We start from the raw sequence: 14,547 nt of genomic DNA, 5'->3' as shown, positions 1-14,547 counted from the left end.
CCTCCTCATGGAACTCCCCTTCCCCCACTGCCCCAAGGACCTCAAACAATGCCTGGGGTTCTTTCAGTATTACGCCCAGTGCGTCCCAAACTATGCGGACAAGGCCCGCCCACTCATTCAATCCAGTTTTTCCTGTGACGACTGAGGCTCACCAGGCCTTCAACCGTATCAAGGCCGACATCGCCAAGGCCGCGATGCACACGGTCGACGAGACGTTACCATTCCAAGTCGAGAGCGATACTTTAGACGTCGCTCTGGCTGCCACCCTCAACCAGGCAGGCAAACCCGTGGCATTCTTTTCCCGCACCCTCCATGCCTCCGAAATTCGGCACTCCTCCGTCGAAAAACAGGCCCAAGCCATCATTGAAGCTGTGTGGCATTGGAGGCATTACCGGGCCGGCAGGGGATTCACTCTCCTCACTGACCAACGGTCGATTGTCTTCATGTTGAACAACACACAGCGGGGCAAGATCAAAAACGATAAAATCTTGAGGTGAAGGATCGATCTCTCCACCTACAACTACGAGATTTTGTATCGTCCCGGTAAGCTCAACGAGCCCCCCGATGCCCTATCCCGAGGTACATGTGCCAGCGCACAAGTGGACAGACTCCAGACCGTGCACGACAATCTCTGTCACCCAGGGGTTACATGTTTTTACCATTTAATCAAGGCCCGCAACCTGCCCTACTCCATCGAGGAAGTCAGGGCGATCACCAGAGACTGCCAGGTCTGCGCGGAGTGTAAACCGCACTGCTGCCGACCAGATCGTGCACGCCTGGTGAAGGCCTCCCACCCCTTTGAATGCCTCAGCGTGGACTTCAAAGGGCCCCTCCTCCCCTCCACCGACCGCAACACGTACATTCTCAGTGTGGTCGATGAATATTCCCGATTCCCCTTTGCTGTCCCATGCCCCGATATGATGTCTGCCACCGTCATCAAAGCCCTCAACACCATCTTCCCTCTGTTCAGCTTCCCGCCTCCGTCCACAGCGACCGGGGATCCTCATTCATGAGTGATGAGTTGCACCAGTACCTGCTCAACAGGGGCATTGCCTTGAGCAGGACGACCAGCTACAACCCCAGGGGAAACAGGCAGGTGGAGAGGGAGAATGGGACGGTCTGGAGGCCGTCCAGCTGGCCCTACGGTCCAGAAATCTCCTGGCCGCCCGCTGGCAGGAGATCCTCCCCGACGCACTTCACTCCATTCGGTTGCTCCTGTGCACCGTGACTAATGAAACCCCCCCCCATGAACGTCTCTTTGCCTTCCCTAAGAAGTCCACCTCCGGGGTTTCGCTCCCGACATGGCTGGCAGCTCTAGGACTCGTTCTCCTCCGTAGACACGTTTGACTCCACAAGGTGGACCCGTTGGTTGAGAGGGTATAGTTGCTTCACGCCAACCCGCACTACGCTTACATAGTGTACCCCGACGGCCGCCAAGCCAGTCTCCATCAGGGACCTGGCACCAGCTGGTTCCACCCCCCCCCCCCCCCCTCGCCCCGGTGCCACCCTCCCTTCCCCCACTCTGGGACAATCCGTCCTCCCCTTGCTCACACCTGGGGATGAAGAGGGTTTCAACACGCTCACGGAGTAACTGAAGACCAAGCCGCCGCCTGTGTCACCACCAGTATTGCGGCGCTCTCGACGTCAGATCAAGGCACCGGACCGCCTGAATTTGTAATATTATCTGTACTTTTAAACACAAATTTCTGTATATAGTTCTCCACCACCCCCACTGGACTCATTTTTTTTAACAGGGAGTGAATGTGGTCGTCACCACTGATGTATATATTGTATATATAGGATGTTGATATAGGTGCTTTACGGTAAGGCCCCTGTACCACAGGTACAGGGGTAGATCCCTGTCTGCTGGCTCTGGCGAGTAGGCGGAGTATAAACATGTGCGCTCCCCGTACAACAGCCATTTCGTCAGCTGCTGTAGGAGGCCACACATCTGTGTAATAAAGCCTCGATTACATCCTACTCTTGTCTCTGCGTAATTGATAGTTCATCAAGCATGAGGAGGCCATTTGGCCCTTCGAGCCTGCTCCGCCATTCATTATGATCATGGTTGATGAAGTTCAATACCCTGATCCCACCTTTCTCCCCACATCCCTTGATTCCTTTAACCCCAAGAGCTATATCCCATTCTTTTTTGAAATTGCACACTATTTTGGCTCAACTACTTTCTGTGTAGTGAATTCCACAGGTTCACCACTCTCTGGGTGAAGAAATTTATCCTCACCGCAGTCCTACCTCTTATCCTCAAATATTAACCCTTTTTCAGGATTCCACCACCATCAGGAACATTCTTTCTGAATCTACCCTGTCTAATCCTGATAGAATTTTAAAAGTTTCCATGAGATCCCCTATCACTCTTCTAAACTCCAATTAATATAATCCGAACCACCTTAGTCTTTCCTCATATGACAGCCACACCATTCCAGGAATCAGCCTGGTAAATTTTCGCTGCACTCCCTCCATCGCAAGAACATCCTTCCTGAGATAAGGATACCAATACTACAGACAATACACCAGCTGGGGCCTCACCAATGCCCGATACACTTGCAGTTAAATATCCCTATTCCTATATGCAAATCCTCTCACTATGAAGGCCAACATACAATTTGCCTTCTTTACTGCCTGCTGTACCAGCACACTTACTTTCAGTGACTGTTGCATGAGGACACCTAGGTCTCTCCAAGTATCCACCTCTCTCAATTTACATCAATTGAAGTAATAATCTGCCTTCCTATTTTTGCGACCGAACAGATCGGCGAGACCTTGGGTAACATGGTAGCATAGTGGTTAGCACAGTGTCTTCACAGGTTCAGGGTCCCAGGTTCAATTCCTGGCTTGAGTCACTATCTGCGCGGAGTCTGCACGTTCTCCCCGTGTCTGCAAGGGTTTCCTCCGGGTGCTCCGGTTTCCTCCCACAGTCCAAAGATGTGCAGGTTAGGTGGATTGGCCTGCTAAATTGCCCTTAGTGTCCAAAAAGGTTAAGTGGGGTTTACTGGGTTACGGGGATAGGGTAGATACGTGGGCTTGAGTAGGGTGCTCTTTGTAAGGGCCGGTGCAGACTCGATGGGCCGAATGGCCTCCTTCTCCACTGTAAATTCTATGATCTATGATAACCTCACATTTATCCACATTATACTGCATCTGCCATGCATATGCCCACTCAACCTGTCCAAATCCCACTGTAGCAGCTCTGCATCCTCCTCATAGCTCACTTGCCCAACTTTGTATCGTCTACAAATTTGGAGAAAATACATTTAATTCCCTCATCCAAATCATTAATATATAATGTGAACAGTCGAGGTCCCTGCGGTAGCCCACTAGTCACTGCCTGCCAATGGGAAAAAGATCCATTTATTCCAACTTTTTGTTTAATGTCTGCTAACTAGCTTTCTACCCATCTCAATCCCATGCGCATTAACTTTACATAGTAATCTGCTATGTGAGACCTTGTTGAAAACCTTCTGAAAATCTTTTAAAAAACAAATCCACCAGCTCTCCCTGGTCAACTCTACTAGTTACACAAAGAACAAAATAGCACAGGAACAGATCCTTTGTCAAGCCTGTTCCGATCATGATACCACCCTTGGCCAAAACCCTCAGCACTTCCTAGTGCCATATCCCTCTATACCAGGGGTGGGCAAACTTTTCTGTGCAAGGGCCACATTCAGAAATTCACAATGGGCCGCATAGTATATTAAGTAAAATAATTACTTCACCCGGTTATGATTCTGGGCGCCTCATATAGAACATAGAACAGTACAACACAGAACAGGCCCTTCGGCCCTCGACGTTGTGCCGAGCAATGATCATCCTACTCAAGTCAACGTATCCACCCTATACCAGTAAGTAACCCAACAGCCCCCCCCCCCCCCCCCCATTAACCTTAAAAAAAAATTTAAAAATTTTTTTTTTCTTTTTGTTTTAATGACTTGGAGGGCCGCAGAAATACCTTTGGCGGGCCGCATGCGGCCCGCGGGCCGTAGTTTGCCCACCCCTGCTCTATACCCATTCCATCCACGTATTTGTCGAGATGCCTTTTGAATGCCATAAATGTATCTGCATCCATAACCTCCCCTGGCAGCATGTTCCAGGCCCTCACCACCCTCTGGGTAAAAAAACCTGTCTTGCACATCTCCTCTAAATTTTGCCCCACGCACCTTAAACCTATTCCCCCTAGGGACTGACCTTTAGTACCTTTCCTGCCTTCTTAAATAATCTGTGTACCCTTAAAGAGTCTACTTTCCTTTTTTTTCCCCAATTAAGTGGCAATTTAGTGTGGCCAATCCACCTACCCTGCATGCCTTTGGGTTGTGGGGGTGAAACTCAGGGAGAACCCACACAAACTCAGGGAGAATGTGCAAACTCAAAACAGATGGTAACCCAGGGCTGGGATTCGAACCCGGGTCCTTAGTGCTGTAGGCGGCAGTGCTAACCACTGTGCTGCTCAAGCGTCTACTAAGACAACAGTACTAGGAGAGATATCCAAAAAGGCTTGCACTTTCAACCACAGTGGTAGAAGAATTTCATGATCACGGGGTCTACCCAAAAGGATTTTAACTTTCTGAAGAAGTGTAATTATCTGTGTCACTCGGCCACCACATCTGTACACAATCCCCTCCAATTCGACTATCATGTAGTTTACACCCAGATACTTGTAGTTAGTTACTATTTCAATGCACACATTATGAATCTTCATGGGAATATCATTCACTGGCTTCTCCCTAAAGTCTATAAGTAGTTATTTTGTCTTGTTTCAGTTCAGTTTACGAGAATTATTATTGAACCATTTTACAAACTTCCCCATCAAGTTCTTTTGGCTGACTTTGTCCTTCCTTACGAGACCCACGGGTAGCTTTCCATCAGAATATTCCAGGATTGCTATGTTGTCATGCTCTGTTCGACAATTCAAGGATGAAAAGTAAAGCTGAAAGTACAAAGCCTTGAGCAGATCCAGTTTCATCAAAATGGGCTCTAAGTAAATCCTGGAAACTAAATCACCTATTGGGTCCTGTTGTGAAGATAATCACTGATCCAAAGTAGGAGAGTAAGATTGACATTGAGCTTCTTCAATAAGCCAGAAGGGCATAGTTTTAAAAGTTGAAGAAAAATCTACAAAGGTAGTGCTAGCATTGTTGCTTAATATACCTGTGCTGATAGATGAAACGGACCAAGGTCAGAACAGAATTGTCCACTGACTTAAGGTTAATAGGCAAACTGTAACAGATGTGGAACAAGAGGATTGAAAAGATGCTTTGACACAATGCATTTGAAACACTTCATGACTATTGATGAAAGAGCAACTGGTTTGTAATCATTCAGTTCAGCAGGTTGTGACGTCTTAGCAATGGGACGATGATGGCGGATTTCCAACAGCAAGGAACAGTATGCATATCAAAAAGATTTTTGAAAGACCAGAGAGAAAGGAACTGCTGACTAATGAGCACATTCCTTAAGAATGTTTTTTGCTGGCCTGATCAGAGCCACAAACGTTTTGCGGAGTCACTCACTTTAATTGTTTCTCAACCATTTGTTGTGATTAACACAAAACCCTTCTAATTCATGAAGTGAAGCCTGCTACAGAACCACATGTTCCTCAAATTCATCATTTCCTAACAGCTAGAAAATCCATTCAATTCATTCTGCATATCTGGGATTTTAGTCCACAAACATTTATGCGACCAGCTCTATATGCTTCGTTCTCATTCTGAATTTCCTGTCTCGCCTCGAATTTTAGTTCATCAAGGTGTCCTGTCTAGTTCATAGAAGAATCATAGAATCTCTACAGTGTTAAAGGAGGCTACTCAGCCCATTGAGTCTGCACGAGCCCTCTGAAAGAGCACCTTACCTAGGCCCACTCCCATGCCCACCTAACCTGCATGTCACTAGACATTAAGGGGCAATTTTATCATGGCCAATCCGCCTATCCTACATTTCTTTGGACTGCAGGAGGAAACCAGAGCACCCAGAGGAAATCCACGCAGACACAGAGAAAGTGTAAATTCCACAGTCACCCAAGGCCGTAATTGAACCAGGGTCCCTGGCGCTGAGAGACAGCAGTGCTAACCACTGTGCCACCATGCTGTCCTATTTGTCCAATTTGTTTTTCCTTTGTTGTTGTTTTTAAACCCTTTGTAACCCAGGGCTGCTCATTTAGATAAGTCTTAATCATTTTAGTTTTGACCTGAAGCTGTACATAGAAGATGATATAATTATTTATGATATCTGTGCTCTTATTTATGTCTTTCTCATCCATTTAAAAAATCCCAATTCGTGTTATCAAAGCATATGTGCAGATCTTGAATGGCCACATTATCACAATTTAACCACTTTCCAATGAGGTTTTACGGTTTGCATTTGTGTCCACATTCAGCACGCAGACGCACAACAGTATGAACTAAATCTCTGATTGAATCAAAGACTTGTAAGAGTCAGGAATTAAGCTAAAACATTGATTGAGAGTCTTCTCACCATGAGTTGGTTTATCAACATACCTAGTGTAGTTACAGACAGTGTCCTTCAAAGCCAAGTCACTATGATTAATATCAACCAGGATGATCTTTAGTGAATCTGGAGAAGTAGGAGCTATTCCTTGGACAATTTCAAAACAGTTCCAGCTGCCTCCTGTGTTGGCTTCTGGTGGAATATACAACAGAACACAGTCAACTTGTGTTCAAGTTTTCCCAGCACCTTTCCCCAAGTGACGCTCAATTCCTCTCTCCCGTTCACCTCTTGATTTTCAAGATATATTTAGAAAGTTTTCTAACTCTTCCACAGTGAAGACAGACATCTGTCAATACCTCTACCATTACTTTCTTTTCCATTGTTAATTCCTCAGACTGTCTCTCTAGAGGACCAACACTAGCGTCAGTTACTCTTTTCCTATTTAAATACTTGTGGAAACTATTATCTGCTTTTATATTACCAGTTAGTGTTCTCCCATAGCCCTCTTTCTCCTATTATTATTTTTTAGTTATTCTTTGCTGGTTCTTAATTTTTTTTACCAATCTTCTGACCTACCACTAATCTTTCAGGTTTGCACACTATTTCATTTAGTTGATACAATTCTTAACTTCCTTATTGGGCTATGGATGGTGCAACCTTTTCGAAGAATCTTTCTTTCTCACTTGGATTAATCACTTGCTCAGAATTATTACATATATTCTAAAAGGTCTGCCCCCGCTTCCTGTTAACATAGTTTCCCAATTCACTTGAGCTAGATTTGCTTTCATACCCTTATAATTAGTTTTATTCACATGTTAAGCATTGGTCTTAGATTCGTCTTTCTCCCTTTCAAACTGAACATGATTCTATCAAGTTATGATCGCTGTCGCCTTGAGGTTCCTTCACTAGGAGGTTATTGATCAATCCTGTCTCATTGCTCATTCGTAGTTCTAGGACAGTCTGCTCAAAGTTGTCTCAAATACACTTATATGAACTCATATTGTGACACTAAAGATTATTATGTTCCAGGCTACCTTTGCCAGTCTTATTTACCCAATCGATGTGTAAAGTCATCTTTGACTCTTGCGCTATCTTTCTTACATGCCCCATTTATTTCTTCCTGTATACTCTCTAACTACTTTTAGGGGGCCTATAACCCAATCCCACAAGTGACCTTATACCTTTACTATTTCTTATCTTTAACCAAACTCTTATCTTATGTCTTATTCAACGCGCACATTGAAATTGGCCGGTACGATGCTGTGGGCATCAGAGACGTGGCTGCAAGGGGATCAGGGCTGGGATCTAAATATCCATGGATATATGTCCTATTGAAAGGACAGGCAGATGGGCAAAGGGGGCAGAGTTGCATTGTTAGTAAGGAATGAAGTTAAATCGATAGCAAGGAGCGATATAGGATCAGAAGGCATAGAATTTCTGTGAGTAGAGTTGAGGAATCGCAAAGATAAAAAGACCCTGATGGGAGTTATGTACATGGCCCCAAGCAGCAGTCAGGATGTGGGGCAGAAAATAAATCAGGAGATAGAAAAGGCATGTAAAAAAGGCAATATTACAATAATCATGGGGGACTTCAATATGCAGGTGGACTGAGAAAATCAGGTTGGTGGTGGATCCCAAGAAATGGAATTTGTGGAATGTCTAAGAGATGTATTTTTGGCAGAGCCTACTAGGGTACAGACAATTCTGGATTTGGTGATGTGTATGAGGCAGACTTGATTAGGGAGCCTCAGGTGAAGGAACCCTTAGGGAGCAGTGACCACAGTATGATAGAATTTACCTTGCAGTTTGAGAGGGAGAAGTTGTAATCAGATGCAACGGTATTACAATTAAATAAGGGTAACTACAAAGACATGAGGGAGGAGCTGGCCAGAGTTGTTTGGAGAAGGAGCCCAGCAGGGAAGACAGTGGAACAGCAATGGCAGGAGTTTTTGGGGGTTATTAGGGAGGCACAGTAGAAATTCATCCCAAGGAGGAGGAAACATGCAAGGGGAGGACAAGGCATCTATGGCTGACGAGGGATGTCAAGGACAGCATAAAGGCTAAAGAAAAAGCATACAAAATGGCTAGGATTAGTGGGAACCAGAGGACTGGGAAACTTTTAAAAGAGAGCAGAGGACAACTAAAAAAGCAGTAAGGGGGGAGAAGCTGAAGTGCGAGTGCAAGCTAGCTAGTAATATAAAGAAAGATAGAAAGAGATTTTTTCAATATATAAAAGGTAAGAGAGGCAAAAATAGACATTGGACCACTAGAAAATGTGGCTGGAGAAGTAATAATAGGAAACAAAGAAATGGCAGATGAACTGAATAGTTACTTTGCATCAGTCTTCACGGTGGAAGACACCAGTGGGATGCCAGAGCTCCAGGAGAACCAGGGGGCAGAGGTGAGGGCAGTGCCCATTACTAAGGAGAAGGTTCTAGGGAAACTGAAAGGGCTGAAGGTGGATAGGTCACCTGGACCGGATGGACTACACCCCAGGGTACAAAAAGAGATAGCTGAGGAAATTTTGGAGGCATTAGTGATGATCTTTCAGGAATCATTGTAGGCAGGAAGGGTCCCAGAAGGCTGGAAGGTGGCGAATGTAACACCACTGTTTAAGAAGGGAGGGAGGCAGAAGACAGGAAATGATAGGCCAGTTAGCCTGATATCGGTCATTGGTAAGATTTTGGAGTCTGTAATTAAAGAGGAGATCGCGAAGCACTTGGAAGTAGGACTGAGTCAGCACAGCTTTGTCAAAGGGAGGTCGTGTCTGACAAATCTGTCAGAGTTCTTTGAGGAGGTAACAAGGAAGTTAGACAAAGTAGAACCAGTGGACATGATTTATTTAGATTTCCAGAAGGCCTTTGACAAGGTGCCGCATAGGAGACTGTTAAATAAGTTAAGAGCTCATGGTGTTCAGGGTAAGGTCCTGGCATGGATAGAGGATTGGTTGACTGGCAGAGGGCAAAGAATGGGGATAAAGGGGTCTTTTTCAGGATGGCAGCCGGTGACTAGTGGTGTGTCTCAGGGGTCTGTGCTGAGACCACAACTTTTCACAATATACGTTAATGATCTGGAAGAAGATACTGAAGGCACTGTTGCTAAGTTTGCAGATGATACAAAGATCTGTGGAGGTGCAGGTAGTATTGAGGAAGCAAGAGGGCTGCAGAAGGACTTGGACAAGCTAGGAGAGTGGGCAATGATGTACAATGTGGAAAAGTGTGAGATTATGCACTTTGGAAGGAGGAATCTAGGCATAGACTATTTTCTAAATGGGAATGCTTCGGAAAGCAGAAGCACAAAGGGACTTGGGAGTCCTTGTTCACGATTCTCTTAAGGTTAATGTGCAGGTTCAGTCGACAATTAAGAAGGTAAATGCAATTTTGGCATTCATGTCAAGAGGGCTAGAATACAAGACCAGGATGTACTTCTGAGGCTGTATGAGGCTCTGGTCAGACCCCATTTGGAGTATTGTGAGCAGTTTGGGCCCCATATCTAAGGAAGGGTGTGCTGGCCTTGGAAAGGGTCCAGAGGAGGTTCACAAGAATGATCGCGGGAATGAAGAACTCGTCATATGAGGAACGTTTGAGCACTCTGGGTCTGTACTCGTTGGAATTTAGAAGGATGAGAGGGGATCTTATTGAAACGTACAAGATACTGCGAGGCCTGGATAGAGTGGACGTGGAGAGGATGTTTCCACTTGGAGGAAAAACCAGAAGACACCATCTCAGATTAAAGGGACAATCCTTTGAAACAGAGATGAGGAGGAATTTCTTCAGCCAGAGGGTAGTGAATTTGCAGAACTCTTTGCCGCAGAAGGCAGTGGAGGCCAATTCACGGAGTGTCTTTAAGACAGAGATAGATAGGTTCTTGATTAATAAGGGGATCAGGGGTTATGGGGAGGAGGCAGGAGAATGGGGATGAGAAAATATCAGCCATGATTGAATGGCAGAGCAGACTCGATGGGCCAAGTGGCCTAATTCTGCTCATATGTCTTATGGTCTTGTTCTTTTGAACTGCCATCTGAACTAGTGACATCTTTAATTGAGAAATTATCCCACCCATTTTTCCTAGCTTTCTATTGTTTGAAAATGTCAAATACCCTTCAAGATTTAGGTCCAGCCTTGGTCACCCTGCAACCATGTCTGTGTAATGGCTATCAGGTCATACATGATTATTTCTACCCGTGCTAACAATTCATTCATTTTGTTATGAATGTTGTGTGCATTCAGATACAGAGCCAGTACTGGCGCCTGTGCCCCATGAATCTTAATCCATTTTTCCCACACCCGTCCTCAAGCCACACATTCATCTCTCTATTCTTATTTACCCTCCACCAATGGCTCAGTATAACCTGGAGGTTATTACCTTTGAGGTTCTGCTTTTTAATTTTGCTGCTCGTAATCACTTAGCAGAACCTCTTATTTAGTCCGAAGTATGTCATCAGTACCAACATGGACTGTGGGCAACCGGGGACTTCCCCCTCCCACTGCATATTTCTATCCAATCCCAAACAGATGTCCCGAACCTTGGCACCAGCCAGTCAACGGTCATCTGAACTAGTGCTCTTGGCTGCAGAGAACCATGTCAATCCCCCCTGACTATACTAGCACATTTCTTTTAGCTCCCCCCACTTTAATGGCATCCTGTATCATGGTCAGTTTACTTATGTAGCTTGCAGCTCTCGCTTGCATTCATAAAGGCTGCAAGTACTGTACCTCAAACTTGTTGCTGATCCCTCGACTTCTACTTTTTTGGGTCCCCCATGCCTGCCTCAGTCGCTGTCACACCATCGTATCCCTTAGCAAATTAGAAGTCCCTATTCTAAGGGATGTAACTGCCTCCAGCTTTCCCCTTCCTGATGCACAAGGATCTGCAGCTGTGCACCAGCTCAGTGACTTAGAGCCGAATCTCAAGCTAGATCTGTACTGCAGACCTGTTTTCCCTCGTCACACTGCACCGCAGTCCCAGTGCTATCCACTGAGCCACGCCATTCTGTCAAGCCCTATTTGAAGTCGTGCTCAGTTTTGGGCACCAAACATCAGGAAGAATGTGTTGGTGAGTGTAGATTGACCAAACTATAATTAGGATTTAAAAGACTAAAATATCAAGACAGGTAGCAACATTTTGCTTATGTTCCCATGAGTTTAGAAATGATCTAGCGGAGATGTAAAAAATGCTTTTTAAGAAATTGGCAGGGTAAATACAAGGGACGTAATTTTCTCTGGGTGAATCCAGGACAATAAAGCATAATCCAAAAATTAGAACTAGACCGTTCAGGAAACACATTTCACATTTAAACTAGTGGAAATCTCTCCCAGAAAAGGCTATGGCTGTTGGGTGGACTGAAATTTTCAAAATCAAAATTGTCAAGTTTTTATTAGGTAAGGATATTCAAGGAATCAGAGTGTTCAAGGAATCAGTGGCAGATAAATGGATTTAAGATACAATTGTGCTGAGGCTCCGTGTCAGTGTGGAGTCTGCACATACGTGTCTACATGGGTCTCGCCCCCACAACCAGAAATGATCTGCAGGCTTGGTGGATTGGCCACACTATATTGCCCCTTACTTGAAAAAAAAAAAAGAGTAATTGGGTACTCTAAAATTAAAAAAAAAAAAAAACTGGGGCTTGACCGAAGCTCTATACAACTAAAATATAATCCTCTCTCCTTAATATTGCTGTCTTCTTTGAAATAAACATTAATATTCTAATAGCCATTTAGGTTATCAGTGCACTAGCTTCCAATGATTTGTGTATCTACACACCTTTGCTCCTTCACAGCTGCTATTCATTTTGCTTATAAGAAAACATTTGTTAGTCTTTCTTGGATCCAAAGTGGTGGACTGTTTAAGTATATTTAACTCAATGCCTTGAAAACCTGTTATTTTAAAAAATGGTCTGATAATCGTTTTAAAATGGTTATTGATAATTGCACACTGTGCTGTTCCATTCCTTTTTATTATTTGTTCTTAGGATTGGAGTATCACTAGCAAGGTCCATCCCTACTTGTTTTAGCAGCAGATAGTGAGCAACCTTTGTGAACCACTGCAAGTCCATTTGTGTAAGCACACCCCAGTGCTTTTAGGGAGTTCCAAGATTTTGGCCCAGTGACACTGAAGGAACTGCGATATATTTCCAAATCAGGATGGTACAACTTGGTAGAACACTTGCAGGTGGTAGTGTTCCCATGCATCTGCTGCCTATTCATCAGGGGTGTAGACGTTACAGGCTTAGAGCAAGCTGTTGAAGGAGCTTTGGTGAATTTCTGCAATGCATCTTGTAGATGGTACACCCAGATGGCACTCGGCATGTGATGGAGCGAATGTTTCAAGATGGTGGATAGGGTATTGATCTGGTGGGGTTCTTTTTCATAGATGGAGAGAGCTGCAATCATGCAAGTTAAATATTCCATCACTCATGACTTCTGCCTTGTTAATGGCAGACAAACTTTGGGCAGTCAGGTGACTTGTTGCAGAATTCCTACCCCATCTTACTATGCACCCCCCCTCCATTCCTACCCAATCTTACTGTGCAACCCCCCCCCCCCCCCCCCCCTTCCCCCAAAGGGTGTGGTGTTGATGGTGAGGATTAAACAATGGAAGTACCATTGAGTGTTAGAAGGAGGTGGTTAAACTCATCAGTACCATTCACAACACCTTAGAAATTGAAGCAATCTGTGCCCACATGTGACAATACCGTGCTTGGGCTGATATGTGGCAAACTTCATTCAACTAAAGAAGTGTCTGACAATGACCATTTCCAATGAAAGAATCGAACTATCACACCCTTGACATTCACCAGCAATATCATCACTGAATTTCTCACCACCAATATCCCAGTTTACTGGACCAGCTACAAATACTGCGGGTACAAGAAGTTAAACCTTGGGAATTCTGCAGAAAGTAACTCACCACCTGACATCTGCAAGACAAGAGATGTAATGGAATACTTTCCACTTGCTTAGATGAGTGCAGCTTCAACAATATTCAAGAAGTTTCAAGCCAAAGACAAAGCAGTCACTTGAGTGGCACCCAGTTAAACATTCACCCCTTCCAACACTAGCACATTGGCATATGTACACACCATCTACAAGTTGCACTGCAGCAACTAGCCAAAGCATCTTGCAAACCCACAACCTCTACCACCTAGGAAAAAGGCTGCAGATACATTCCCAGTTCCTCTGCAATCCATTCACCAAGACTTCGAACCACATTCCTATTCATTATTGTTGGTCAAATTCCTGTAGCTCTTCACCAACAGCACTGTCACCTGAAGAGCAATTAGGAGTGGACAATAAATACTTGCCGTACAACCATTAATTCCAAGAACACAATTTTTTTTTTTTTTTTAAATGGATACTTGTCTTTACTAGCTGAGCCATAGAATAGAGCTGAGAGGTTATGTTGGAACACTAGTTAGGCCATAGCTAGAGTGCTGTACGTATTTCTAATCATCACCCTCTAGGAGAAAATGTGATTTAAGCATGCAAAGGAAATTTATGGGAATGCTGGCTGGTCTGGAGAATTTTAGATTACAGGAAAGATTGAAGTGGCTTGGCTTTCTTTGAAACAGATTTGACTGAGGGGAGGCCCAATTGACGTGTCTAAAAGTGTGAAGGGTCCAGATATACATCAGAAAGCCTTTTCTTTTCTTCCTTCTTTTAAGCAGCTTATAACCCGGTTCCTAGATTTAGACCAAGAGGTGGGAAGTTTAGTGGCAATTCGAGGTGAAGTATTTTTATCCAGAGTGGTGGATAGCCCTCAACATTTTAAAAAGTACTCATATGTACTGAAAATGCTGTAAACTAAAAGGCCTGAAAAGTGGGATTCGGATGCGAGGCAACATGCTGTGCTGGATGAAGGTCTTCTTCTGTGCGGTAAATTTCTTATTCTATATGTTTACTATCAGTTTCAATAATTCTCACAAATGCCCATTGTAAATAAATTGAGCAATTGGCCTATGCCACAATAGGTGCAGTAGAAATGAAATCAATGCGGATAGACTGGAATGACTGACAACATTGCAATGATCCAAATCAAAAGTGCTTTAAACAGGAGATATTGTTAGATCACTAGATGTTTCTGAATGGT

This window comes from Scyliorhinus canicula, chromosome 8 (assembly GCF_902713615.1).
Source record: "Scyliorhinus canicula chromosome 8, sScyCan1.1, whole genome shotgun sequence".
NCBI classification, from domain to species: Eukaryota; Metazoa; Chordata; class Chondrichthyes; order Carcharhiniformes; family Scyliorhinidae; genus Scyliorhinus; species Scyliorhinus canicula.
This window is presented reverse-complemented; position numbering follows the sequence as displayed.